This window comes from Orcinus orca, chromosome 2 (genome assembly GCF_937001465.1).
Source record: "Orcinus orca chromosome 2, mOrcOrc1.1, whole genome shotgun sequence".
Classification (NCBI taxonomy): Eukaryota; Metazoa; Chordata; class Mammalia; order Artiodactyla; family Delphinidae; genus Orcinus; species Orcinus orca.
The window spans coordinates 84107070-84134078 of NC_064560.1; the positions used below are offsets into that span (position 1 = coordinate 84107070).

Genomic DNA, 27009 nt, shown 5'->3' on the forward strand with positions numbered 1-27009 from the left:
ATCTCCATGAGCTGTCCCTTTGTAGTCAACTTCCCCCACTCCCTACCTCTCACAACCACTGAACTGTTTTCTGCCTCTATAGTTTTGTCTTTTCCAGAATGTCATACAAATGGAATCATCTATATGTAGCCTTTTGAGTCTAGCTTTGTTCATTTATCAAATAATGCATTTGAGATTTACCTGTGTTGTTTCTTGTACCAGAATTTCATTCTTTTTTTTTTTTAATTGCTGAGTAGTATTTGATTGTTTATCCATTCATTCACCAGCTGAAGGACATTGGGATTTTTTTTTCCAGTTTTTGGTGATTATGAATAAAGCCACTATAAATATTCGCATACAGGTTTTTGCATGAACATAAGTTTATATTTCTCTTGGGTAAATACCTAGCAGTAGGATTGCTGGGTTATATGGTAAGCATATTTTTAACTTTATAAGGAACTGCCAGACAGTTTTCCAAAGTGGCTGTACCATTTTGCATTCCCACCAGCAACATATAAGAGTTTCAGTTGCTCTGTATCCTCACCAGCACTTACTGTTGTCAATTTTGCAAGAGTCATTGTAAGAGATACGCAGTGGTATCTCACTGGGGTTTTAATTTGCACTTCCCTAATGACTAATGATGATGAGTGATTTTTTTATGTGCCTGGTTTATTATTTTAGTACCATCACTATTTGAAAGTACCATCTTGATTTAATTATTTCTGTTTGTTTTCCATTTCTCCCATCATATGTGAGAACAGGGACCTTGGCATCTACTCCCCCAATATCTAGAAGATTATCTGGTACTGGATAATGATGATGATGATGATGATATCGAGCATTTATAGAGTCCTTATCTTGTGCCCAGTGCTGTTTTGGGTGCTTTACAAATATTAACTCATTTAATCCTCATAACCACCCTAAGAGAGACAGATGCTATCCCCTTTTTAAAGAGGAGAAAACAAAGGCAGAGAGAAGTAATTCACCGGTAGCTAATAAGGGACTGAGCCCAGCTTCAATCCCAGGTCTTCTGGAGTCAGAGTCTACAGTCATAATCAATACATTACCTGGCCCATAGCAGCCACATTTGCTAAAGGAATGAAAATGTGGAAGAAAGGCAACAACTTCAATCCAGCATGCCATGGACTGAATGTTTGTGTCCCCCCAAAATTCATATGTTGAAACCTGATCTCCAATGTGATGGTATTTGGAGGTGCAGCTTTGGGGAGGTGATTAGGTCATGAGAGTGCAGCCCTCATGAACGGGATTAGTGCCCTTATAAAAGAGACACTGGAGAACCCTGTCACCCCTTGTGCCATGTGAGCTCACAGCGAGAAGATGGGATCTATGAACCAGGAAGCAGGCCCTCACCAGATGCTGAATCTTCCAGCACCTTGATCTTGGATTTCCAGTCTCCAGACTGTAAGAATTAAACTACTGTTGTTTATAAGCCACTCAGTCTCCGGTATTTTGTTATAGTAGCCTGAACAGACTAAGACAGAGTGGCTTCTAGACGCCGCCTCTTGGATTTTCTCCCTCCAAGGCTGAACTCATTCTCACTCTCAATCCTGCTTCTCCTCCTAAAAAATTCATTTTATGTTGGTATGGCAGGTGTCCAATGGGGATAAGAGGGGTGAGGCTGAGTCAAACCTGGAGTCTGATGGTAGAGGGCCTGGGCCGGCCATGGGGCTTATTCATTCGCGGGGACTCTTCCTCAAAGCTTTTCCCATCAGTCCCTCCCACAAACCCTGGGCCTCCCCAGGAGGAGAGAATGAACAGGAAGTCATGGCCTTGGCAATTCTGAAACCCTTGCTCTGAGAGCACCCCATAAAACCCCTGCTACAGATAACTTTACTGCTCACTGAAGGTCTGGGCACATTTCCTCCATGCCCTCCCCCACACAGAATGTCCCCACACTTCCTCAGATCCTTCACAGGTAGTTGAGGCCATATGAGAAGTTCTGGCCAGTGGGCTGTGAACAAAAGTGATGTGTGTCACTGCTGGGCCAACGCATTTAGGAGCCAGTGTGTGCCTCTACCACTTTCTCTTCTTTGCCACAGTGGCTGAAGGAGGCCACAGGTTCCAGATGGGGCAGCTACCACATGGTGGAGCTTCTGTCAGCCTGGGTCCCTGCGTGACTAAATGGACCAGAGGCTGCCACCCTCCCCACTTCCCACATCGAACATGTAATGTGAATTCGTATGGTAAAGGAAGAAAGAAGAAAGGAGCCTTGTCGCATTAAATCACTGAGAGTTCAGAGAGAGCTTGTTCGTGCAGCACATCACTATGCTACCTACACCCCCACTGGCCACATGGGGGCGTATGGTTTGAGAACACGTTTGGATGACTTTCTGGGTGACAGAATTAAGCTCCATTTGGGAGCCCCTAAATGACTAGGATTTCAGTGGGGGATGGAATATCTCAATCACCAAGTTGAAAGGTTCCCCATTCGCAAGGGAAAGGGGGCAGTTCCAGGCCCTTTGGCAGGATCCACTAGCAGGCCCATCCCCATCTGGGGAAGGGAGGTGTGAGCCGAGGCAGCTGGGAGCATCTCCATGAGAGCTGGGGCCTTGGCCTACATTCAAGGGCTTGAACTTGACTTTAGAACAAAGGCTGGAGTGTCTTTAGAGCTTTATCCCTAACTCAGGTTTGGGACCAGCTCTCAGAAAGGCGCTTGGACCCCAAACTGGTCTGTCCTGGATGGACAGTTTGGGGTCGGGGAGGGGGGGAAGGAAACTCCAACAGGGCCTTGGAGCCGCAAATGACAATGCACTGCAAGCTTAATTGTAGGTTTATATTTTGAACTTACTGACACTTTAGCAATGATCACCTTGAATGTTGTATGATCCTGTGGGACAACACAGGGAATAGGGAGAAGAGGCCTTCCCTCAAGATAAGAGTGGGGCGCTGGTAGACAATCTGAGGGGAAAGCCCTTAGTTCATATAAAGCCCCTGTGACTTCTTGCCTTTTCCAAGAAGTAAGATTTGGCTACAGTAAAATACACTGTCTCCTGCCACACACCCCCTCCAAACTGGTACAATACGGCTTCTTCGAGGCCATTAAAAAGACTTCTTGAGAATGAGCGCTGGATGCCGGTGTCAATACTTGTCTACGTGCATCCAAAGGCCTGTGGTTTTGAAATGGGGCCAGGGTAGCTGGAAACTGTGGCCTTGCATGGCGCCCTGCAGGGGTACTGGGGTGGGGACTTGGATCAGAGGCAGGGGTGGGGTTGTTTAAAGTGTAGAAGCCCCTTGGGCAAAGGTGGACTTGGTGAAACCCAGGGACCTGGGGACAGGGGCTTCTAAAAGAGCAGTCGTAAGAAATCCTCTCTCAGAGCCTTTGGTGGTGGGGGGCCTGCAGTTGGGTGTGGCTGTTCCCTGGGAAGGACTGAAGCAAGTTTTGCCATCATTTTGGCTAAGAATAAAAGGGTGTGACTGGGCTTCCCTGGTGGCGCAGTGGCTGAGAGTCCGCCTGCCGATGCAGGGGACACGGGTTCGTGCCCCCCGGTCAGGGAAGATCCCACATGCCGTGGAGCGACTGGGCCCGTGAGCCATAGCCGCTGAGCCTGCACGTCCGGAGGCTGTGCTCCGCAATGGGAGGGGCCACACAGTGAGAGGCCCGCGTACCGCAAAGAAGAAAAAAAAAAAGGGTGTGACTGATACAGTTCAACTGAAAACAAAATCCCCCAAAGAAACAGGCAATAACTGCTCCATTCTTTACCATGAGGGTTTATTTACTTGGGGGGTTATTTATTTTTTTTAATTTTATTTATTTTTTTGGCTGCGTTGGGTCTTCATTGCTGCACGTGGGCTTTTCGCTCTAGTTGTGGCGAGTGGGAGCTACTCTTTGTTGCGGTGCGCGGGCTTCAGTAGTTGTGGCACGCAGGCTGGCACACGGCCTCTAGGGCACAGGCTCAGTAGTTGCGGCGCCCAGGCTTAGTTGCTCCACGGCATGTGGGAATCTTCCCGGACCAGGGATTGAACCCACACCCCCTGCATTGGCAGGCGGATTCTTAACCACTGCGCCACCAGGGAAGTCCCTATTTGGGGATTTATTTACTTGGGGGTTTATTTTGATGATGAGAAATCCATAATGATAAATTTGGTGATTTCAGTGAGTTTTTTGGCATAGGAGAAAATCTAAATTGGGTGCAGACCTGAGATTTTAACCCAGCTTGGACACCTTGCACCTACCCTCATGACCACAGGATCTGCTTAGATATGGTAGCGGTAAGGAACTGTGCCCAGAATTTGCTGTGCTTTCTGCTTTTGTTTCCTACAGGCAAGTTTCCTGAGAATTACTCATCCTGAGGTCAAGGATCCAGCGATGGCTTGTGGCTAGAGTGGAGATTTGGCTGGGCTGGCGTCAGCTCAGACCCCTGGCTCGAAAGTAAACTTGAAGATCCCCACTCAGGGAGGAAGGGGTTTTAGATTTGGACCTTATGGGCTGGTATCCAGAGGCCTGGGCAATGTTGGGATGAACGCATTGGTTCGTGACTAGAACTGCTTGGGGGAGGATTCCGTGAGCGCGACATGAATCGTTTTCCCCTGAATGGTTTTTGCTGACTGACTGGGCTTTAATTCACTGTCTGCTAAGGGTTTGGGAGATGAAAACAGAGGAAGAAGTTTCAAAGGCAAATTTTTTTTTTTTTTTTTGTGGTACGCGGGCCTCTCACTGCTGTGGCCTCTCCCGTTGCGGAGCACAGGCTCCGGACGCGCAGGCTCACGGGCCCAGCCACTCCGCGGCATGTGGGATCTTCCCAGACCGGGGCACGAACCCACGTCCCCTGCATCAGCAGGCGGACTCTCAACCACTGCGCCACCAGGGAAGCCCAGAGGCAAATATTGAAAGAAGTTCCTGTGGGGAATTGAGGAAGAGCTGGCACAGGAGAGAGGTGGCAGGTGGAGGGAGGATGGAGAGGGATGGGAGAGGGTAAAGGGGCACAGACATCACCATCTCATCGCAGTCACCATAGACAGCATCCTGAGAGCTCCGCCCTCACAGAGCTAAGCACTTCCCATGCAAGAACATGTTCAATGCCCACCAGCACCCTAGGAGGTGGTACTGTCACTGTGTGCATTTTCAGGATGGGGATACCGAGGTACAGAGAGGGGGAGTAACTTGCCTTATAAGGAATGGGGCTGAGTTTCAAACCCAGGCAGTCAGGTTCCAGCACTCATCCTAAGAGTCCCTGATGAAACTGGGTTGGTCAGGCTAGAAATGGATGAAAGGCTCCTCAATGCCATTGGCAGGAATTCTGTCTGTGGGGGGTTAGATCTAAGTTGTCCAAAATATCCCCTTTCTGACAGTCACTAGCTCTGTGACCTTGAGCGAGTTACTTACACTGAGTCTGCTTCCTTATCTGTAGAACATACTTTATATGGCAGTAAAGATTACAGAGCATGTGTGAGTGTGTGCGTGTGTGTGTGTGTGTGTGCGTGTGTGTGTGTGTGTTGCCTTGTACAGTACTCGGTAGAGAACAGGAATTCCACAAAAAGTAGACACCCCTCCTCCCTGCCATGGAGCCACAGCACAGATGTGCTAGTCTCCAGAACTTCCAAGCATGGACATGGGCATGGACCTGTATATTCATGTATGTACTCATATATCCACATGTCCCTGCCTGGGGGAGCACTCACGTGCACAGGCATGCATTTCCCTCCCTGGTCCTGTCCCTAACTCAGGCTCGTGGTGCTATCAGCCATGCAGTCTGCAGCCAAACACCCAGATGTCACTCTCGAGTCCTTTCTTTCCCTCTCTCACCCTCACATCCTCTCCCCATAGTCAGCCAATTCCTGAATATTTCTCAAACTCCTCTTCTCCCGGTTCTCCCTCACTCCCACCCCAGCTGGCTTGCAGTCCTCCCTCCACCCACCCTCCACACAGTGGCAACCAGAATGACCTTTCCCAGTCACAAATTTGACCTCACCCCCGCTCCGCTTAAAAGCATTCCAGGAAGCCTGGCCAAGCAAGACGTGAAACTCAGAAGCCCTAAGGAGAAGTCTGACAGATTTGACAGAATAAAGATATCAAGCTTCTGTATGGCCAAAGATACCATAAACAAAGTTAAAAAGACAAACAGCGGACTAAGGGAAATATTTCCAACACGATAACAGACGAACATTTTAAAATTCCTAATATACTAAAAGCTCCTTTTTACCAATAAGAAAAAGGCAAAAAGAAAAGAAAAATAAGCAAAGGATGTGAATAGTTAATTCACCAAGAAGAAAATACAAATGGCCAATAACCACATGAAAAGATGCTCAGCCTTACTGGGGAGAAGGGAAGTGAGTGTTGAAACCACAGTGAGATGTTCTCCTGGATCGGCAAAAATTAAAAAGCTTGATAATGTTCAGTGAGAGGATGGCTGGGGAAATGGCTACCTGCAGATACCAAGGGTGGCCCAACCTTTTGGAAGAGCAATGTGACAGTAGCTATCAAAATTTAATAAGCATACCTTTTGCCCTGGCAATTCCACATCTAGGAGTCTATCCTATAGAAAGGCTTACACGTGTCAGCCAAGGTATATATACAAGGATGTTCACTGAAGCATTATTTGCAAGAGTGAAAAATTGAAGACCACCCAGATATCCATCAACCCAGGACTAGTTACATAAATTACGTTATGTCCAAACAATGGAGTATTAGGCAACAATTAAAAAGAACATGGGAGATCTGTATGCGGTGACACTGACAGATGCCCACAACACACTGGTAAATGGAAGTTGTAGAGTAATGTGCATAATACAATTCCATTTCTTTTTTTAGATAATATACAATAAGTATGTTTATAAAAGCACAGAAAAACTTCTGGAAGGAGGCATACCAGACCAACAATAGTGGGACCTCAGCAAAATGAGATCTAAGGGCAAAGAGGGAACTTCCCTACTTAATAGGACACACTTCTATATTGTTTCAATTTTTGCATGAGCAAACATTGCTTTTGTGGTAAAAAAAAAAAAAAAAAAAAGGAAAGGAAAAAAGAAGAAAAATACTCCATCCATGGCCCCTCACTGGCTATAAGAGAAAGTCTGAACTCCTCGGGGTGGCCCCTAAGGTCCCTCAGGACACAGCCCTTGTGTGCCACCAGCCTAGGTCTCCCCTTGTCCCATTCTTTGCCTAAGTCTAGATAGACACGCTCAGCTCCCTTTTAGTCCCCCAGACTGCCTCTGGGCCTCTGTCCCTGTGGTTCTATCTTCCCACAGTGTCCTTTCCTGCCTCCTGTGCCTTATCTTTCGAGTCGTTTCTCGTGTGTCGCCACCTTCTGGAAACTCTCCCTGAACATTCCCCCACACTCTGCCTTCTCTCTCCCTCCCAGCAACGGTGACAGCCAACAACCAGGGAGCACACATGTGTCTGTGTCGGGGCTGTGCTGTATGCTTTGCATTGTACTGATTTCTTCAATCCTCATAGCAACCCTAGGAAGGTCTGTCATCACCTCATTTAACAGATGAGGAAACTGAGGCAGAGAGGGGTTACCCAACTTGCTCAAAGTCACACAGCCAACAATCAGCAGAGCCAGTGAGTGGTGCCGGGCAGGGCACCCGTGCAGCCCCCCAACAGCGCTCAGCACAAAGTAGCTATACCTGCCAGGCTTCAAGACTTGCCTGGGAGTCTCAAAGTTGGGGTTTGTCTTGTTCTTGCCCCCAGAACCTGGGCAGGTCAGGCGTGCACAGGGAGGTCTGCTGGGCCCGGAAGCCAGCCCCCAACGCCACCCAGCCAGGGCTAAAGGAAGTAGCTGGTCTCCTCAGGGAGCTCGGGCGGCGGTGAGGAAGGGGGCTGGGACCAGCGCAGCTGGGGGCCAGCTGACCCAGGACTGCTGAGGAAAGGGATGGTTTGTGGAGCTGCAGCCCCACCCGAGGCGGGGACCCAAGCTACTCCCCGCACACCTACTGTGTGTCAGGCCCTGGGGGTAACGGGCCAGGGAAGCCGGGGGCCAGGAGACTACTCTGCCCTCCACGTGCTGTAAAGCCAGACACATGGAGGCCAGGAGCCTAAGAGAGGGACAGGCCAAGAGCCGTCGGAATGTGCTCGCAGGAGCGGGGGCCTGGCTTCTGATTGGGATGAAGCAGACAGGGGGTCTCCATGAAGGAAGTGGCACCTGGGCCCAGCCTAAAAACATGAAGGGGATCTGGGCAGATGGAGTTGGGAAGGGAACTCCGGGGGGCTGGAACGGCTGGAACAAGGGCCTGGGGGTGGGCAGGTGTGCGGAGCGTTGGGGAAGAGTCACTGGTCTTGGCTGGAGCACAGGACAAGTAGGGAAGCAGCAGTGGACGCAGGGGTAGGGGTGCTGGGGGCCCTTGGAGGGGGCAGCTGCCTGCAGGTGAGGAGGGGGCACTCTGGAGCGGGTGGATTGCCTACGATCGGAACCTGGCAGGCAAATCCACATTTGCAGTTAGCTGCAGGACAGTGGCTTAGCTCTCCACCTCAGTGCCCTCATCTAGAAAGTCATGCACCTTCCTAGACTGCTGAGAGAATTCAATGAGACAGTGATTTGAAGCACCTGGGACCCAGGGAGGGGAGGATGGCCGCGTCTGGCGGGGGCGCCGTGCCCAAGGAGGCCAAGGTGGCTCGCGGGGCATCTGCCCGTGTGATGTGAACTTGTGGGGGCAGATGAGCCACAGGGCCTCCCAGCCCAGCAAAGGTATTCACATACTATCCTTGTGTTTAAAGTATAAACTCCAGGTAATGTCATTTCACACTCTGCACCTTAAAGAGACAAGAGAGGCAGAGCCCCACGATCTTGAGCGGGTCCCTGCTCCTCCCAGGGCCTCAGTTTCCCCATGCAAGTGGTAGGTGACTGGTCGGGTGGCTTCTCCAGGGCTGGTTATTCAGAAGGGGTTGAGCCATGGAAGGAGGGAACTGGGGGGGCGGGGGGAGGTGCAGAAATCCAGAGGGGTGGGATTCAGAGAGGGGAGGAGTGGGGATGGAGGAAGGAGAAGACCCTCCTTCCTGGGGCTAGTCCCCTACCCAGCCAAGGCCCTCCTCACACCCCCTACTCCGAGGCCCACCAGCCCCCGCCCGTGCCCGGGTCGTATTCACTCAGTTCGGGGTGGAGAAGTTGGAAGAAGAGGAGCCCCTGCCTCCCAGGGCAAGTTACTCGCGGGAACAGTGGTGTGCAGGCCCGGAGACAAGTAAGACCTGCGACCATGCCCCACTGGGCTACTTCAGGCGGAGGGTCATTAGGCAAGTCCCCGCACGTCTCCATTTCCTCTTCTGTGAAATGGATAAAAATGCTTTCCTTGTAAGTACTATTGCCAGCCCAGTGCCCAGCACACCACCAACCTGCCCCAGAGGTGAGGCCTTTGGCTCACCAGGAGCTGAGCACGCCCTGGGGGAGTCACAGCCAGCTCTTGGAGGCGGGGAGAATCACTCACCCTAGGCACCCCCAAGGCCCCCACGGGTGCCGTCCTCCTCATCGCTCACAGGGACCCTATCTTAGCTGCTTCCCCGCTGGCCCATCTCCAGCACCTCCCCCTCCCACTTGCTGCCAGAGGAAGGCTCCAAGTGAGGCCCACTTCGACTCGTTGAATGCTTGCTTGCCACCTCCCCCACCAGCCCTGTGGGCAGGAACCACATCTGATTCATCTCATCCATTGCAGAGTGTGGGGTCTGGCACAGGAGTCCTGCCCACAGGCAGCAGAGCTAGCAGTGGGAACGAACAAACACGACCATTCACCCCTCCCACCCGGCACCTGTTGCTCTACTGAGTATCCGTGACAATGCTGGGCTCAGTGTGGGGCTGGGGTCAGAGCTTAGCGTGGGACCAGGATCGAGATTCAGTCTGCACAAGATCGGGCTCAGTGTGGGGCTGGGATCAAAGTTCAGTCTGTCCAGGAGCAAGGCTCAGTGTGGGGCTGGGGTCAAAGTTCAGTCTGTCCAGGATCCAGGCTCGGTGCGGGACTGGGGTCAGGGTTCAATGAAGGAAGTTTTCTGCCCCCTACTGTGAAGAGCTCAGGACTTCTCCCAGCCTTACCCACTGCTTTGAAAACAACATAGCCTATCCCTGGGGTGCTGGGGCCTGTCTTCTGAGTCTCCACTGTGCCCACCCTCTACTCAGGCAAGGCCTGTCCTCTGCTCCACCCCAGGCAGCTATGCCGGGATTGCCATACTCACTATGCCCCAGCCGCCACCTGACTCCTACAGAAGGGGCTCAAGCCAGGAAGTGCTTCCTTGCATCCTTAACTGGCCTTCAGAGACACAGCAGGACAGTCAGCCTTCTGGCATGAATGCATTCCTAAGCCTAAGAGAAGTGGTTTGTGAGTTAGCGCAGATTTTTCTATTATCCACCCCGCTGTCCCCACTCCATTAGCCCAGAGGATCCAGTGCCAACAGAGGTAAACCCAGGTCTGGCTGAACATGAAGGCTAAGGTGTTCGCTGGTACATGGCCGTGAGATATGCCACCCAAATACCTCCTCCTACCACAGTGCCTGAAATCCCTCCTTTGTGCTCCTTGCTTTAAGTAACTCTTGCTGACCCTCCTCTGAAACCTCCATCCTGAATCAGTTTTCAGCTGGGTGCGGGGACTGCTGGATCCCTCAGCCCTGGGCGACTCAGGTCTAGCCCAGGTCTGGCACTCACAGGGCTCAGAAATGGGAGCTGAATCAGACTGGCCTGAGTGGGCATCGGAGCTGGGCAGAAGGCTGCGCCCGCCCCTCAGCAGCCCCACTCACCCAGCCAAACCCTCTACGACTACTCTGCCTGCTACTCTCAAGCAGAGGGTCAAGCTGGTTTGCTGGAAAGACACATGGTTCTAATTTTAATTAATTAAAGAAAAAATCTAATCACTGCATTAAACTTCTCATTACTCCACTTGAATACCCTTTAAGTAAATTTAATTACCAGAGGGTTGGGTTTCCTAGCCTCTTTCATTAGCTTCTGATAAGATGAGGAATGGGAAGGGAAGAGGGTGGGAAACAGAACAATGCCATTTTTAACCCAAGGAGGGCAAGGTGGGCGTTGTACTGGGGCTACCACGGTCAGGCTTTGGTGCCGCCCTGAGGACAGGCTTGGCCTTGGGCCTGGGGAGACCCCCACCCCAGCTGCTTCTAGAAAGGAAAAGGCCTAGCATTTGGCTGCAGTCAGCACTGAATGCTTCATTTATGGCCACTCTTGGTTATTTATACCCCACCTCCTTCTAAAAGAGTTTGAGGCTGCTAAGAACAGCACAAACTGAAACATAAGAGAAGAGATCAGAACAAGGGAAAAATATGAGAGAGAAGAATATGAAGCCAATGGCAAGACTACTGAGCAACTGCATGCCACAGCATCCTGAGCACTTATCAGAAATGGGCCACGAACCAGCTATGAGCTTCCTAGCAGCCAAGGCAAAGAGAGCAACACATCTTGGCACTAATGCAGTAACCAATAGAGTATTCATAAGGAAATGCACACTGAGCCTCAGGCTTTCCATCTGTAAAAAGGGTGGAGCTGGCGGATGAACTAAAGGAAATAACCATTGGCTGGAGCAGTCAGCAAAGGTTTCCTAGAGAAGGAGAGACCTAAACTGGGCCTTAAAAAAAAGGATAGGGCAGGGGCTTCCCTGGTGGCGCAGTGGTTGAGAGTCCGCCTGCTGATTCAGGGGACACGGGTTCGTGCCCCGGTCTGGGAGGATCCCACATGCCGCGGAGTGGCTGGGCCCATGGGCCATGTCCGCCGGGCCTGCACGTCCGGAGCCTGTGCCCCGCAACGAGAGAGGCCACAACAGTGAGAGGCCTGCGTACTGCAAAAAAAAAAAAAAAAAAAAAGCATAGGGCAGACTCATCTATAATAATCATTTGTTATTTGCCTCCCCCAGTTGGAGGCATCTCTTCCTGCCAGCAGGACCCTGAGCTTCCTTTGGGAAACACTCTCCCCCTCATTCCTGGTCACATGGTTGGGGAAGGACAGACCCTTATCCCCAGCCCATCCATGTTTCCAAGCCCTGCGGACCCAATTAAAGGAGCAGGACGATCTTAATCCTGCCAATAGGGCCCAAGAGATCAACTCCAGGACTTTTATTTGTCCTATCAGGAAAGCAGATTTTGTCTCTAGCCCAGACCCCAGATTTCAACCTGGTAGCATGTTGCCCCAGAAACTGCTAGCATGTGAAAAGCCACTAGGAGTGGAGCCATCACCAAAAAAGAGAAGCAGAGACATACAGACAGAAAACAGATCCTGTTCACATTGTTGAAACCACTGGATCAAGCCCTGCCTGAAGCCCAACCTACCGCTGGACACTTCAGTCACATGAGCTGATCATTTCATTTTATTGAAATAAGATTTTTGCTACTTGCAACCAAAGGGATCCTGACAGAGACAGTGTTCAGAAATGTATCCTTCCTGTTCCAGAGAGCAAGACGGCTCAGACATCCCCAGGAGCTAGGGAGTAGGCAGGGTGGGTGTGCCACCTACCGTGACCGCTATTGCGCCTGCTGAGTCCTGAAGCTTGAGGAGTCCCTGCGGCGCAGGCTGAGGTGAGGAACAGGCGTGGGGGCGGGTGCAGGGGCTGGACAGGGCCAGAGCCCTGGAACGCCGGCAGGAGGCAGACTCAAGGCAGCCAGGACATGGCTGTGGGGTCCCTAGAAAAAGGAGAAGCAAGAGTGAGCAGTACAGTTCACATGGGGGACAGAGGGGCACAGGGCGTAAGGCAGATGGTGGCCACACCTTGACAAAGGTGAGACCAAAGTCAGCCAAGTTTACCTTCACCTCCTCACATCTTGTATCTCATTTCCCCTATTTACTGCCCCCTTCCCCTGGAGTACCTTAAGGCTGTAGGAGAGCATCTGTAGAAGGCCTTCCCTCTGAAGAGAAGGGAGGGCTCTGGGGCAGGCATGGCTGGAATCCATGTGCCAGAGTGTATGTGCCTGGTGTGGGGAGAGGGCGGGGGAGCTTCACCCTCAGTACTGTGGACTCATTTCTCACAGTTCCTCTCCCAGTGCGTGCCCAGAACTAGGTCTAGGGCAGCCAGAATAGGACAAAACTGAGTGAGGCAGCCGCCTCCTTTGATATCTGGTCTGGACTTCTAAAAGAGTCCTAGAGAGGACAATGCTTAACCCAAGGGCATGAACGGTGGCGTTCCAGGCATAGGCAGAGAGCAGTGCAGGCCCTCCAAGTGCCTTCCTGTTTGAGGAACCAGGAAACCAACTACTCTGGCTTCACACCAGCCTCCCTTGGGCACTGTCCCTGGCTGGGGGGCCACCCCTCGAGGGGCCCACACTCTTCTGCAGCTTCTCTCTGAGACCGAGCTGGGACCTTTGGGGAGACAAAGAGGGTGAGGATATTTCAGACTCAGGACACTGCCAGAGGTCCTGGGCTTTGGAAAGTCACTAAGCCTCTTTAGGCCCTTAATGAATCCTCTGATCTAAAGGATGCTGGCTTTCCTCCCGGCTCCAGAAAAAGGCATGATGACAGAGATCTTGAATCACAGAACATTGGGCTGATTGGATCTCTAGAAATGTCTCTAGACCAGCACAGTCGAATAGCGCTTTCTGCAATGATGAATGTGTTCAATACCTGTGCTGCCCGATACGGTAGCCACTAGCCACACGCGGATATTGGAATGTGGATAGTGACACTAAGAATCTGATTTTTTTCTTTTCTTTTATTCGTTTGTATTTAAATCAAAATAGCCACATGTGGCTAGTGGCTACCACATTGAATAATACAGTCCTGGACCAACACTTGCCCTAAAAAATTTTCTAAATTTTTTTAGAAAAACACATACACAAAAACGAAAACATTCAAACTGAAGCTATTGATGCATCCAAGAGACCTCGACTGTGAACGTAATCCACCTCCTGGCAGTCCCTGGCCACACTACCCAGAGAAAACTGAGGTCCAGAGAGGAGAAGGGATTTGCTCAAGGTCACATAGAGAGCGGCAAAGGCAAAACCCAGAACTCAGGTCCTCAGACTCCGAGCCCCTGCTCTCCACGGCACCCACTGCCCTTCCCATGGTGGCCTTATGTTCTCCCATCTTGCTCAGCACTGTCACGGAGTGTCTTGCTGCCCCACTACCCAAGCTGCTGCTCCTGGGGCAGGGTATCAGGCCGCTTTTGAAGGGACCTAACTCTCCCAGACACTGCTGCTGTCCCATCCCCCAGCACCCCAGCAAAGCAGCCTCAGTGACTAGCCCTGAGGTTGGCTGGGGAAATCATCTATCAGAGAAGAAGTGCTCTGGGCACAGAGCTGTTCACTGCAGGGTTACTAATAACACCAAAATGCTGGAAGCTGCCTAAACATCCCACACTGGAGATGACAGAGTGCATCATGACACCTCTGTTGGATAGAATATTACACAGCCATTAAAAATGATAAACACAGGGCTTTCCTGGTGGCGCAGTGGTTGAGAGTCCGCCCGCCAATGCAGGGGACACGGGTTCATGCCCCAGTCTGGGAAGATCCCACATGCCGCGGAGCGGCTGGGCCCGTGAGCCACGGCCGCTGAGCCTGCGCGTCCGGAGCCTGTGCTCCGCAATGGAAGAGGCTGCGACAGTGAGAGGCCCGCGTACCGCAAAAAAAAAAATGATAAACACAGAGACTGGTAGCAGCACAGAGCAATGTTTACCTAACAATATTGAGCAAGAAAACAGAAAATGGATGAGGGTGGGGCTGCGTTGCAGCAGTGTGCAGGTCTCTGGGCTCACGGAGTCCACTTATATCTATTACCCCCAGCCCGCACCGCAGCATCACGACCTCCAGATTTCATAACCATTCTACAGATGCAGGAGCTGAGGCTTCAAGAAGCCACACACATATGTCAGGTTACATGGGGAGTGAGGGCAGAGTCGGGGCTCAAACTCTTGATTTCTGACTCTAAGGACAGACTTCCACTGCTGCCTCTTTGTGCCATGATGGTGGCATTAATGGTGCCCTTTCTTTTCTATTAATTAACTCATCCTGTTTAACAAAAACACATTCTAAGTGCTTTACAAATGTTGGCCCATGTGGTCTGTACAACAGCTGTACGAGGAGCAATTTATACTCTTATTTTTGGGATCAGGAAACTGAGGCACAGAGGTCAAGGGCCACTTCTACTTCCCACATGTTCTGCAAGGTTCCAGTATTGTCTTCACAGGAAAAGGGTAAGGGGGCAGGGAGGGAACAGCTGTTGACTTGGAGCAGTAGAAATACAGATGTGTGTGTGTTTTCCCTTTTTAATTGCATGGAAATTCTTTCTGTAGCAATTGAAAGAAAAAAAATTCCAGAAGTAAAACATGGTATCAAAAAATTTTTTTAGAAAAACACATACACAGAAACGAAAACATTCAAACTGCAGCTACTGATGCATCCAAGAGACCTCGACTGTGAACGTAATCCACCTCCTGGCAGCAACGCTCACGTCTCCAGGCTCTCCTGCCAATTTCCTGACCTCGGACTACTCCCTCCTGCCTGGGTGAGATCCTCACCTCAGAGGGCAGCGGGGAGCAGCTCTGTACGGAGGTGGACTTCAATAAACACCTCCTGGCACCCCTTGGCACAGCACAGCAGGCCAGCAGACAGGCCTCAGAGCGCCAGCTGCCTGCAGTGCTGCTGTCGCTGGCCGGGGCTGACCTCAAGAGGCCAAGATATCCAGTCCTCTGCCTCCAGCCCCAGGCAGCCCCATTCTACAAGTGAAGCAACTGAGGCCCAAAGGTAAAAGACCTCGTCAGAGGTCACACTGCTACTGAACAGGGAAACGAGTGTGTGCACATGCACGTGCATGCATACAGCCCACATGTGCACATGTGTGTCTCCCATATGTGCAATGCTTCAGGCCCAGGCACCCTCAAGCCTATAATTAAAAGGGCAGGTGATCCCCGGCTTATACACACACACACACACACCAATTATTACATTATTAACTGCTACCATATCCACAATTGTATTTCTATTTCTCCTTTACATTTTTCTCTGTTATTTTCATTCTGTCACCAAATACTTATTGGGCACTTACTATATAGTAAGTATACTATAGGTGCTGGAGATACAGTGGAGTACCCCTCATGGGGATGGGGGGCACAGATGATAAGCAAATAAATAAGCAAATAAAGGAACAAGATAATTCCAAAGAGTGACAAGTGCAATTAAGAAAATCGAGCCTGGTAATGTGAGAGAGAGTACCTGGGATGAGGCTAAGGGGTCACTCTAGCTGGAGAATCAGAGGAGGCCTTTCTGCAGAGGTCACATCTGAATTTATACGTGGACGATAAGAACTCAGTCACTCCTAGAACAGCAGGAGCAAGGCAAAGAGCAGTGTGGGGGGCTTCCCTGGTGGCGCAGTGGTTAAGAATCCACCTGCCAATGCAGGGGACACGGGTTTGAGCCCTGGTCCGGGAAGATCCCACATGCCGTGGAGCAACTAAGCCCGTGCGCCACAACTGCTGAAGCACGCGCGCCTAGAGCCCGTGCTCCGCAACAAGAGAAGCCACCGCAATGAGAAGCCCGCACACCGCAACGAAGAGTAGCCCCCACTCGCCGCAACTAGAGAAAAGCCCGTGCGCAGCAACAAAGACCCAATGCAGCCAATAAATAAAATATTAAAAAAAAAAAAAAGAGCAGAGCTGGGAAGGAGCCTGGTGTTTTTGAGGAGCAACAGCACGCAGAATGAGATGGGCAGAGGTAGGGGCAACAGCAGGAAAGGAGGCCACAGAGGGAGGGTGGACCCTGAAGGCCAAGGTAAAGTTTCGGACTTCATCCCTAGTGCAAGGAAGAGTCACCTGGGAAGTGCTGGGATGTTTTATTCATTGTGAAAAGTTCCTTTGGGCTGCTGAGTAGAGCCTGGATTGAAGGGGAACAGGCACAGGAGCAGGGGACCAGTGGGCTGACTGTCGCAGTCACCCAAGACAGGAAGATGAGGCTCGGGCTAGGGTGAGGGAGGGACCAGACAGATGCAGGATATATGTTATAGCAAAAAACAACTCATCGGCAGTTAGTGGATGAGTTGGATGTGAGGAGGTGAGGGTAAGAAAAAGGAATCAAGTATGACTGCTAGATCTTCTACCACAGACACGTACTATTTTTACTACCAGACCCCCCCACAAAAAAATTTAAATAACTATTAAAAAATAACAGCAGATGAGCCACCAGGAATACTGCCACCCCACACACACGCTGAGTCTCACACACACCCCGGGGAGCATCTTTCTTCCCAAGCCCCTGCTCTGTTCTCTGGTCCTATGCGTGGCACACAGGGAGGGGCAGAGATTGGGGCCCACCCTCAGGCTGACAGGAGACAAGATTGTCCAAAAAGACAGGACAGGGCGGGACGAGGGAGGGTGCAGAGGGGCTGGCCCAGAGCAGGCCCCCAGCACATGCTTGTAAAGAACATGCTGGTTGAACCTGAAAAGTTATACCAAGGGGTGTGGGGACTGGGGAGGTAGGGCCCAGAATCTGGGAACAGCAGGAGTTTGAAGCTAAGACAATCCTGGGTCTGAGTCCTAGCTCCACCTCTTGCTCTCCGTGGGACCCTGGGTAAAAGCTACTTCACTTCCCAAGGCTCAGATCCCTCATCTTCCAAGTGGTAACCACAATCCTCCCACAGAGAGCTGTGATGAAGACTCGCTGAAATGATACACGTCAAGAACTGGCATTTATAAATATTAGCATCTCTCCCCTTTTTAATAAAAAGGGGGCTTAAAAAGCCAATCTAAGCTTAGACTGCGAAGCTTACATCTATTCCAATAGAGAGTCTAGAAGTGCTGCCCAGACGCCAGGAAAGACAATAATAAGTTTGAGAAGTTCACTACCAAAGAGTCCTGCGGGACAACTGCATGTCCTCTCTTGGCTGCTCAAAATGATGACATGCGCTCCAACCAGCCACGAGCGAGGCCCCCGTGACATCCCTGATGGATGAGACAGAAAAATATGGGCTGGGCTCCTCAGTGGTTAGCTACATAACCACGTCCAAGAATGCGGGATAGCGGGTCAGACTGGTCCCTGGGGTGGAATCTCACTGGCATCAGCAGAGCTGGTCCTTGGCCCTGCCTGGAACGACCTCTTTTGGCAGACACTAGGATGGAGCTTCGAAAGTAGGTCCAACCTTGGAGGGGTCAATTAGGGAGGCAGGATCCCCTGTTCGAAGCCCTCCACTTGCCCTAGGAAAGGGCCAAAGTGGACAAGAGAGAGTTACTAGGCTCTGGCTGAGTTCTGTGAGTAGCTCCGTGAGTGGCCAGGGAGTCGTGGCCTCTGTGGAGCCTGGTGGCCAGGAGACGTGGGGGCTGGGTGAGCCAGTCACTCCAGCTCTGGAGACGGTGTAGCCACCTCCAGATAGCCATGTCAGTCGTCAAGGTAACTGTCTAGAAGATTTTTGATACAGTGGGGTCTGTTCACAGGGGCTTGACAGGAGGAGGTGGGCCTGGAACCCGTGTTCCCTGGGAAAGCCTCGGGGGGCCTGGTCAGGACTTCAGGTTCCTGATAAAGACACTTGGCATTTATGGGCCCAGAGAGCAGAGCTAGGCCCAGTGAAAGAAGATTCCAGGAAGAGAGATCTCTCTTCAGCATGAGGAGTAGTGAGCTCCCTGTCCCTGGGGGCATGCAAACAGAGTTCTAGAGAACATATATTTTGGGTAGGGATTTGCACTAAATGGGAGGTTGCCTTCAGCCATGAGGTTCTTTAATTCTATTCACACATGAATCAGGGCTAGATTGTGTGGATCAAAAAGGGTTTTACAGAGAGTGAAACGAAGGCAAGATAATGGCCACAATAATAGTTGTTATTATTATTACTACATTATAGATCACCACACATTCCCATCTATTCTCTAACTGGATCTTCTGCCCACCCCATGAGGAACATAGGGCAGGATGATTAACCCCATTTAGCAAGTGTGGAAATTGAGGCCCAGAGAGGGAATGGGACCAGCTCGAGGTCCGACCAGCACGTCAGCCCCAGACCTAGGGGCCTTCCCCTCCTGCACTCCAGTGGTCATCCTGCCACCCCTGCCTCAGAAGGAGGGAACAGGAATCTCCCCTCCACCCTGGGCTCCTGTCCAGCTGCCACAACTCCCCATCCCTGAAGGTTAGAGGCTCTCTTTGCACACCGCCCCACTGAAACCTGGGAGGGGAGCCCCAGCCCAGAAGCCTTCTCCTCCCAGGTTACAGAGGCCCTGCTCTCCCACCCTTTCGTCTCATTCCCCTGGTAGTACTGCCACAGTCCCTTAGGTTGGATCCTTCAAACCAGACCCAGGACCAGACACTAGGCTTTGCCCAGGAAATGAACTCGAGGAGAAGGGTCCCTCCCACTCAGCCTTATTCTTTGCCTCACCCCTATACAGGCAGCTTGTATCCAGGGGGAACCAGAGCCCACCTGCCAGGTATCCCTCCTGAACACCTTCCCTTTTCCTAGCCGGAGGGTCAGAGAGAGGGCATCTGGGCAGGAGAGGTGGGAGCGTCAGGAGGTAGGGAGACTGGGACCACCAAGGCAGGAAAGCTGCCACCCCTTAGCACCACTCCATGTCACATCACACACTGAACCCCAGGATATTCCTGTGAGCCAAGTATCAGCATCTCACTTTACAGATGATGGAATGAAGGCTCAGAGAGATTAAGAACTTGCCCAAACTCAAAATATTAAACCGAACAGAAACAGCCTGTAAGTTCTAGAGCCAGGATTTGAACCCAGGACTGGCTGATTCGAAATACCCTGTGCTTTTCATGCTCCCTGCCGCCTCCACAGAAGTGCAAGGAAGCTCAAATAGGCAGCCTGGTGAGCAGATGAAAGAGGGACAGGGGCGGCAGAGAGAGGAAGACAGAAGGCAAGACAAAGACAAGACAGAGAGCAGCAGGGACAGACGAATTGACAAGTGGACCCTGCAGGGGCCAGGAGGCAATTGCAGAAACCACCGTCTTGATCAATGAAAGGCCCTCCAGTGCCACCTCTGCAGCCATCTGCTCCTCCAGTTTAGCTACTAGTCTCCCCTAGGTCCTTCCCAGGATGCCCAGGTCCAAGGAGCAGAAGAAACCTGCCCTAGCAGCCCCCAGTCAGCGAGGGTGTCAGGTCAGATCCCTGGGCCAGGGAGGCGGGCAGAGAAAGTAGGGGGCCAGTTTTATCCCTGGGCAAGGCCATCTGCCGGGCCTCTGTCTGCCCAGGCCAGGCTGGAGGGTCCAGCTGCCCAGACCGCCCACCAGGTACAGCATACCCGCTGGCCCCACGTGGCTTTGGGAGTGTTCCGGGCTCGCCAGGGGTTCCCGTGCCCCACTGGCAGCTGAGCGCAATTGGCCTGTCCCCAGAGCATGCAGGGTTTAAGCAACAGCCTCTCAACTGAATATTTAAGAAGAAAAATACCTTTGTTTTTTTAAGAAAGAGAGAAAGGGAGAGAGGAGGAAGCCAGCAAAGGAGGGGGAGGGAAGGAGGGTGGGAGAAACCTACCCCATCACCGCAGTCAAGGTCACAGGCATCCTTGTGGGGCAGGCGCAGGCAAGGAGCCTTTAATCTGGGAGTTCAGGCTGAGGAAACTAAATGCTTGAAGCCGGAGTGCATTACTGCCCTGAATGATCTGTCGGCTTCTATTAGGCTAAATATCTCTGTATCATGGGGAATTATCCTCTGAAAAGGCAAACTGCCGGCCTCTCCAGAAAGGGGGCACGGTGGGAACCTCTCATCATGAGGGCTCTTCCACGGGGGTGGGGGGAGGGAAGAACAGGACCAACTAGGAAAGCCACCCCCCCATCCCACACCCCCTCCCCGGAAAGTCACAGTCACCAGCTGTGTGATGCTTGCGGCGGGTGCCAGCATCCCGCCCCCTCCTCCCCAGACTCTCCCTCCACTAAGGAGTCTGAAAAGATGCTAGACGTGGAGTCGAGGCCTGACAATGCCTCAGTGATAGCGGGTGACCCTGGGTGAGTTCCTGCCCCCTTTGAACCTCTGTGCCCCTGCCTGTTAGATGGAGCTGATGATACGAACCCGAAGGCTGTGCGGTGGGGGTGGGAAGCTGGCACAGAGCCAGCACAAAGTGGGCACCCAGGACAATTTTGCTCACGCTGTTCTGCCCACGGGTGAAACCCTCCTCTTCATCCCCTCCTCCTCGTCCTCACTGGCCCCCATAGGCACCACCACCTCTGCCAGGAAACCCTCCCTGACCGCCCCCCCACCCCGGGTATCTCCTACAGCCAGAACCCCAGCTTCTGGGTTCTGCCATTCTCCGGTGGTGGTTTACATGTGGGCCCTTCAGCCTTAGGGATGAAGCATTTCCTCCTTCCCATCCTCCCCAAGCCCTCTCACACGCAGGACTGGCACTCAGGACTGCCCAGATTTGCAGGCTAGTAGGCGAGGGCTGGAGGAAACCAGGATCAGGCATGGACTGGGTCCACTGAAGGGCATCACTCACGGTAACACATTCAGCACCAGGGAAGCCGGGCCCGGAAGCCAGAAATTCCAGGCCATGAGTCTGCAAGAGCAGGGTGGCAGGCAGACCACCTGCAGGCTGGCCAGGGTGGCAGGCAGACCACCTGCAGGCTGGCCAGGGCACAAGGCAGGGCTGGGGCCAGGTTAGAGGAGCGTAGAGCTGGGACTCAGTGCTGGGTTCCTGGCACAGTACTGAGGCGCTGGAGGTGCTCAGGCCAGTAAGGGTCTCAGGGGTCAAGAGGAGCAGGGCTGACCAGTGTGGGGAGAGGCAAAGGTCAAATGGCTCTAGCTGGGTGGGGAGCAGGAACGCCCGCTGAGTATCATGGCTGCTCGTGTCCAAACAACACTGTCCGACTCTGCAAAGCCCTTTTAAATCCATCAGTTACTTTGATCTGCCCAGCCCTCAGGAATTAGTTACTTAGTTCATTAATTCAACAAGAACTTCTCGAGTGCCTACTCTGTTCCAGGCATTGTTCTGGCTCACTCAACAGAGGGGAAACTGAGTCCCACAAGTGCTGCCCAGGAAGTTCCATGGCCACATGGGGTGGGCAGAAGTCCAGGGCTGCTGTCTGTCTCCATTAGTGACAGGTGCTATAGGGCTTCTGCTACAGCCCAAGAGTCTGCAGGAGTGATCGGGAATGACCACGGGCTGGGGGATCCAGGTAACCCTCCAGAGCTGGGGAACGAGCAGGGGCGGGAGCCAGACGGGAGCTGTGGAAAGGGGAAGCCTGATGGGGGTGAGGGGGGGATCACGGTGGGGGCAGGGAGGAGCCTCAGCCTGCAGTGAAAATTCCTCTTCCTCTAAGGCAGGGGTGGGAAGCCAGAGAGAAAGTGTGAGGGGAAGGAGGCAAGTTCACGATGGAGTTCTCCTCCGTGGGCAAGAGGCTGGAAAGGGCGCAAGAGGCACAGGTGAGGAATGACAAGGTCAACAGCCCCACCTAAGGAGACGAAGGGGCACACAGGCAGGGCCAGAGGGTGAGAGGGGTCAGAGTGGGCACATCAGGAGGACCCAGAGCTGGGCTGAGCCCCCTAAGATGTCTGAGCTAGGGGAAGGGCAGAGGGCAGGGAACCCCAGCAGGGAGAAGCAGGCCCCATGACTGCCCTAGCAGGTGCCCCATACACTAACCTCAGGCTGCCCTGTGCTCCTGGGGCACTAAGAACCTCCTCAGAGGGTGGGCTCCCGAGGGCCCAGCCACAAGTGCCAGAGCAGCCCAAGTGCCTCCAGACTCTCCCTGACGCTGATGGGAGCCACCTGGGTCAGCTCAGGGGCAGCTCTTCCCTTTTGGTTCCTCAAGGCCAGCCCGTCACACGGAGCATTCGCCAGCAGGCTCCTCACTCCCCTGGGCCCTACTCTCCTCATCAGTAAACTGAGACAGACCCCATCTCTCAGTGGTCTGGTCAGGAAAGCACTGCCCCGTGCCCGGATGCACACACGGTAGGTGCCCGTGGATGACTGCCCCCTTCCCGTCCCTTGTGGTGGAGTCTCCTCTAGTCCTCACAGCATCCCCAGTGTCTCACACACACTTTTGCTCAATTCACTCTTACTGGACTGAGTTCAACTGCCAACCGGCTAGTAGAAATGTAGGGAGGTGAGAATTCTGCCCACTGGACCCAGTGGGGAAGGGGCTGAGAGGAAGGAGGACATCACAGAGGGACACGGCAGATGCCCCCAGGGAGCAGACATGAGGATGAAGCAGAGGCCCAGGTTGCTGGGGCAGCAGAGGCCCTGCTCTCAGCACACGTATTAGCACTCCTTAATCATTTAGCAGGCTGGCAGGGGAGCCCGAGGAGGGGAGTGAGGGCTGGGGAATGGGGTTCACCCGAGTGGAGGGTCCCTGGGCAGATGGGCCTCCTGGGCCCAGGCCTCCTCATAGCACCCATAGCCTTGTGAGCTGCTCCTCCAACTCACCCCATGCACCTCAGAACCTACCCCACCGTGTGTCAGGCCCTAGCCAACCGAGAACATTGGAGAGAAACAAACAAGTCAGGAGGAAGGAAGAGCCACTTCTGGGAGAAGGGGCAGAACCTGGAAGGCTTCACAGAGGTGGTGGCTTTTCAACTACTCTGGGCCTCACCTTGCTTTTCTGTGAAATGGGACTGCTATACTACTAAGTACTACTAATAATAATAATAATAACAATAATAATAATGATAGCTTAAGAATTTGGAGCGCCTACCCTGTGCTAGGCTTTGTGTGAGCACTTCGTGCCCAGAGAGACTGAGGTGGAGCTGAGGGCAAGCCCGCCCCTCTCCTAGACTCTCTTTGGCTGGACCAGCTGGTGGAGGGTTGACTGAGGTCTGAGCCTTGGGCCAGCTGCAGGCACGGTGGTAGGTGAGGTGGGTGTCACCAGTGGCCAAGGTCTGCGAGTTGCCCCATGTTTTCAGCATAACTCCAAGTGACCACTCCTGAGCCTGGGTGAGTGGGGTGGGGGTAGGGGTTGGGGGAGGGAAACTTCCAGAGTCAGGTCAGAGGTAGCAAGGTCAGAGGTTACACAGTGGCTATGGTGACAGCTCAGTCTGGCCATCCCAGTGTTTAAAACGCTGGTGCTGAGTATGGCCTATACCTGCAGCTCCCCCTGCCCATCTCCCACAGGACCCACCTCACCCACATGCCAGGTTCCAGAAGATCTCGGGCTTTAAAGAGGCAGGTGGTGAAACTGCACAACAATGTCAGGCAGTAGATGCTATTATTCCCACTCGATGTGGAAACAGGTTCTGGGGGATTATATTATACTTGCCCAAGGTCACAGATGGGAATGGCCAGGCTGGTACTCACACCTAGGACTGTTTCTAATGAACAAGGAGATGCCAACGGCTGAACAGGCTCATGGGGCTGAAGTTGGAGGGTATCTCAAGCATAATCAGTAGGCCTGAGAGAGGTCTTTGGGGGTGAAGTCTTCCTGGCTCCCCTCCCAGTGGCTTCAAGTTGTCCCACGCCCAGGACTCAGGGGGTCAGGCAGTTTGAGAAGATGAGGAGGTAAGAGGCAGGGGAGGGCGAGGGATATCTCTCCTGTGGCTTCCAGCAGCCCTCTGCCTCATTCCACCCCTGCTCAAAGCATTCGTCTCCCTGGTGAGATGGGGCACCCTGGAGGCCTGATGTTGCCAACAGGGCTTGAGAAGCACCTTCGTATGAGGTCAGGGCGGGTAAGGGTGTGGTTAAAGGGAGATGAAATTCAACCCAGAGCTAGGATAAGGGGGCTGAGGCTAGGTGGGCGGTGGGGAGGCGGTCAGGAAGGCCCAAGAGAACAGGTGTCCATTGCCTGGACTCCCACTATTTGAGTCCCCAGAGGTATCTAGTTTCCATAAGCTTTGAGCCAGGGAGAGGCACCATCTAAGAATACTGGCAGTGGGAGGTAGGGCCCTGAGGTTCTGGTCCTCCTCTACTTACACACTGTGTTTCTTGGCACAAGTATCTTCCCCACTCTGGTCCCCAGTTGCCCCATCTGCAACACGAGGTGTCCAGGCCTAAAGGCTGGGGGACACGGAAGGGGAGTGGAGACGCCCCAGACAGGCCACCCCTCTCAATGCCTGTATCAACTGTATGCAGGCTGCGTGCTCAGCACGATCCTCTGTGACCTTCCTTTATCCTCTCAACAAGGCTGTGACGTAGGTTCCGGTACTCCAGTTGTCTAGGTGAGCAAACTGAGGCTCAGACATGAGAAAGGACACTCCAAGGCTCCAGGAAGACAGGGAGAGCTGAGGAAAGGTCCTGTGAGTGCTGTTTTGTTCAGCACCCCGGACAGCTGCCTTCCTGACCACCACCTGGTCACCTCCACCACACACACACCCTTAGCTATGCCTGCTTTTCCCAATTCCCTCTTCCTATACAAACTTCACCCACCTTCCCCTAACTGCTCTAGCTGCACTGATCTCTCCCGGGCTCCCGGCATGGCTAGCATCTGTGCTCACAGCACTGAGACCTAGCTCAGTAGCTCTTGCTCCCTTTTACGTCTCTGACTTACATCTCATTCTCTCAGCAGCTCCTTGAGGGCAGGGAACCATCTTCCTCTCTATGCCACAGTCTGGGCACACAGAGGGGACGCCACTGGCGTTAGATCAGATGTGGGTGAGAATTGGCTGGAAAGCTCTAGGCCCATCACTTCACTTCATTCACTGAGTTTCAGATTCCCCAGCTGGGAAATGAGCTGATCCTGTCCACCTCACAAGCCTGCTGGGGTTTACACAACAGAGTGCAGATAAGCCATGCCAGGGGCTGCTGCCTCCCATGTCAGTGTGGCTGCCTGCTGACCCCACTTCAGTACCCTCCCGGGACCTCGTTCAAATTCTGGACCGCTTCTCCCCATGAAATATTCTAAATGACTCACAAATGGGCAGATTCTTATCGCTGAGAAATGTCTGAGGCTAGTAGAGGAGTCAGGAAAGCCCAAGAGAATAGCTGGTACAGCGCTCGGAGTCCCACTATTACAACTGATTCCTTTGTGGGCTCATGAGTGTTCAGTTTCCACAATCGTCTTGAGCTTGAAGGAGGGAACACCTAGGAATACTGACGGTGGAGGTAGGGTGCTGGGGTTCTGGTCCCTCTTCTCTACTAGCATACTGTTTCTTAGTACAAGTGTCTTCTCTTCTCTGGCCTGCAACATGAGCTGTCCAGCCTACAGGAGGTGGAGTGGCCCTCTTTGCACCACTTCCTAGAAGCAGAGGAGGAAAATGCCTGTAGGGGTGATGTCAGAGGTGCTGGGAAGGACCCTCTAAAGCTCTCAAATCCAGAACCATGATGCCCAAAGGCCTCCACTGGGATTGCCATGCTCCTTTGTCCTCTAATAGGGCAAAGCCAAACCCCTGGTCCTCATGGGACCCAGCAGACGGACTTACTGCATCTCCTAGTCCATCCTCAGGCCCAGCTGACTTACCCAGGGAACTTCAGCCTGAGGAAGACTGAACTTACACCCCCAATCTAGACGGAAAAGGGAATAAGATTCCATGGGGGGACCTGGGCAGGAAGAGCTCTGCTGAAGGCCCCTCTCTGCCCCAGGGAGGGATGCTGAGGGAAAGGGGAAAAGGGACAGAGAGTTTTATCCTGGCTCCATCACTCAACTAGCTGGCTGACCTCAGAAAGTTGCTTTTCTTCTTTGAGTTCTAGTTTCCTAATCTATAAAATGGGGGAAATAATCACACTATACAGTGTCCAGTAGTGGCAAGTTCTGGAGGAACTGTAGACATTATGACCAGATTCCTGGCCAGGGCTTTGGTTTTTTCATATCAAGCCCCAGAGTGGGTGACGTCAGCCTTGGGCACGTAAATAACAGGGCCCGTGGGGGAGATGAGTGTTGAGAGCTCAGAGGAAGTGTGGATGAGGTGGGTACCAAACCTGCTCCAGCAGGGTTCTACCTAGAGAACCAGTCTGAGCCCTGACCCTGGACACACACCGGGTCCCAACCCTGGTCACACTGAGCCTTGAACCAGTCACCAGCCACTGCAGCCCGTCCCCACCAGAGACCAATGTCATAGTCAGCCCTAAGGAGGGCTGTCGGGCTCCCATCTTCTTGTAGAAAAACTGCTGAGTAATCTTCCATCAAAGAACTGGCTCATCCCTGGTGGGGAGGAGGTGGGAGCCTGTGGGCTCAGTGTGTGCTCCCGGCCTTTTGCCCCTCTGTTCACACCCTCCCCACACCTTTCCCCTATGTCACTGGCTTTTGTCTGAAGATGCCCCCCCACACACACCCCAGCCCTGCTTCCATCATCCTGGCCATGTTTTCCAGGCCCC

General features: G+C 52.7%; 1 protein-coding gene across 6 annotated transcripts in view; it reads right to left on the reverse strand.

Annotated features, from left to right (window-relative positions):
- Positions 1-27009, reverse strand: part of LINGO1 (leucine rich repeat and Ig domain containing 1) — a 202079-nt gene that overhangs the window by 68216 nt on the left and 106854 nt on the right. For 5 of the 6 annotated variants that reach the window (XM_033440125.2, XM_033440126.2, XM_033440127.2 and 2 more), the window contains one exon: positions 12375-12541. The gene's annotated coding sequence lies outside the window, so the exon portion shown is untranslated. Of the gene's footprint in view, positions 1-12374; positions 12542-20309; positions 20483-27009 lie in introns of those variants that run through there. The other variant, XM_049705871.1, reaches the window with a different exon arrangement.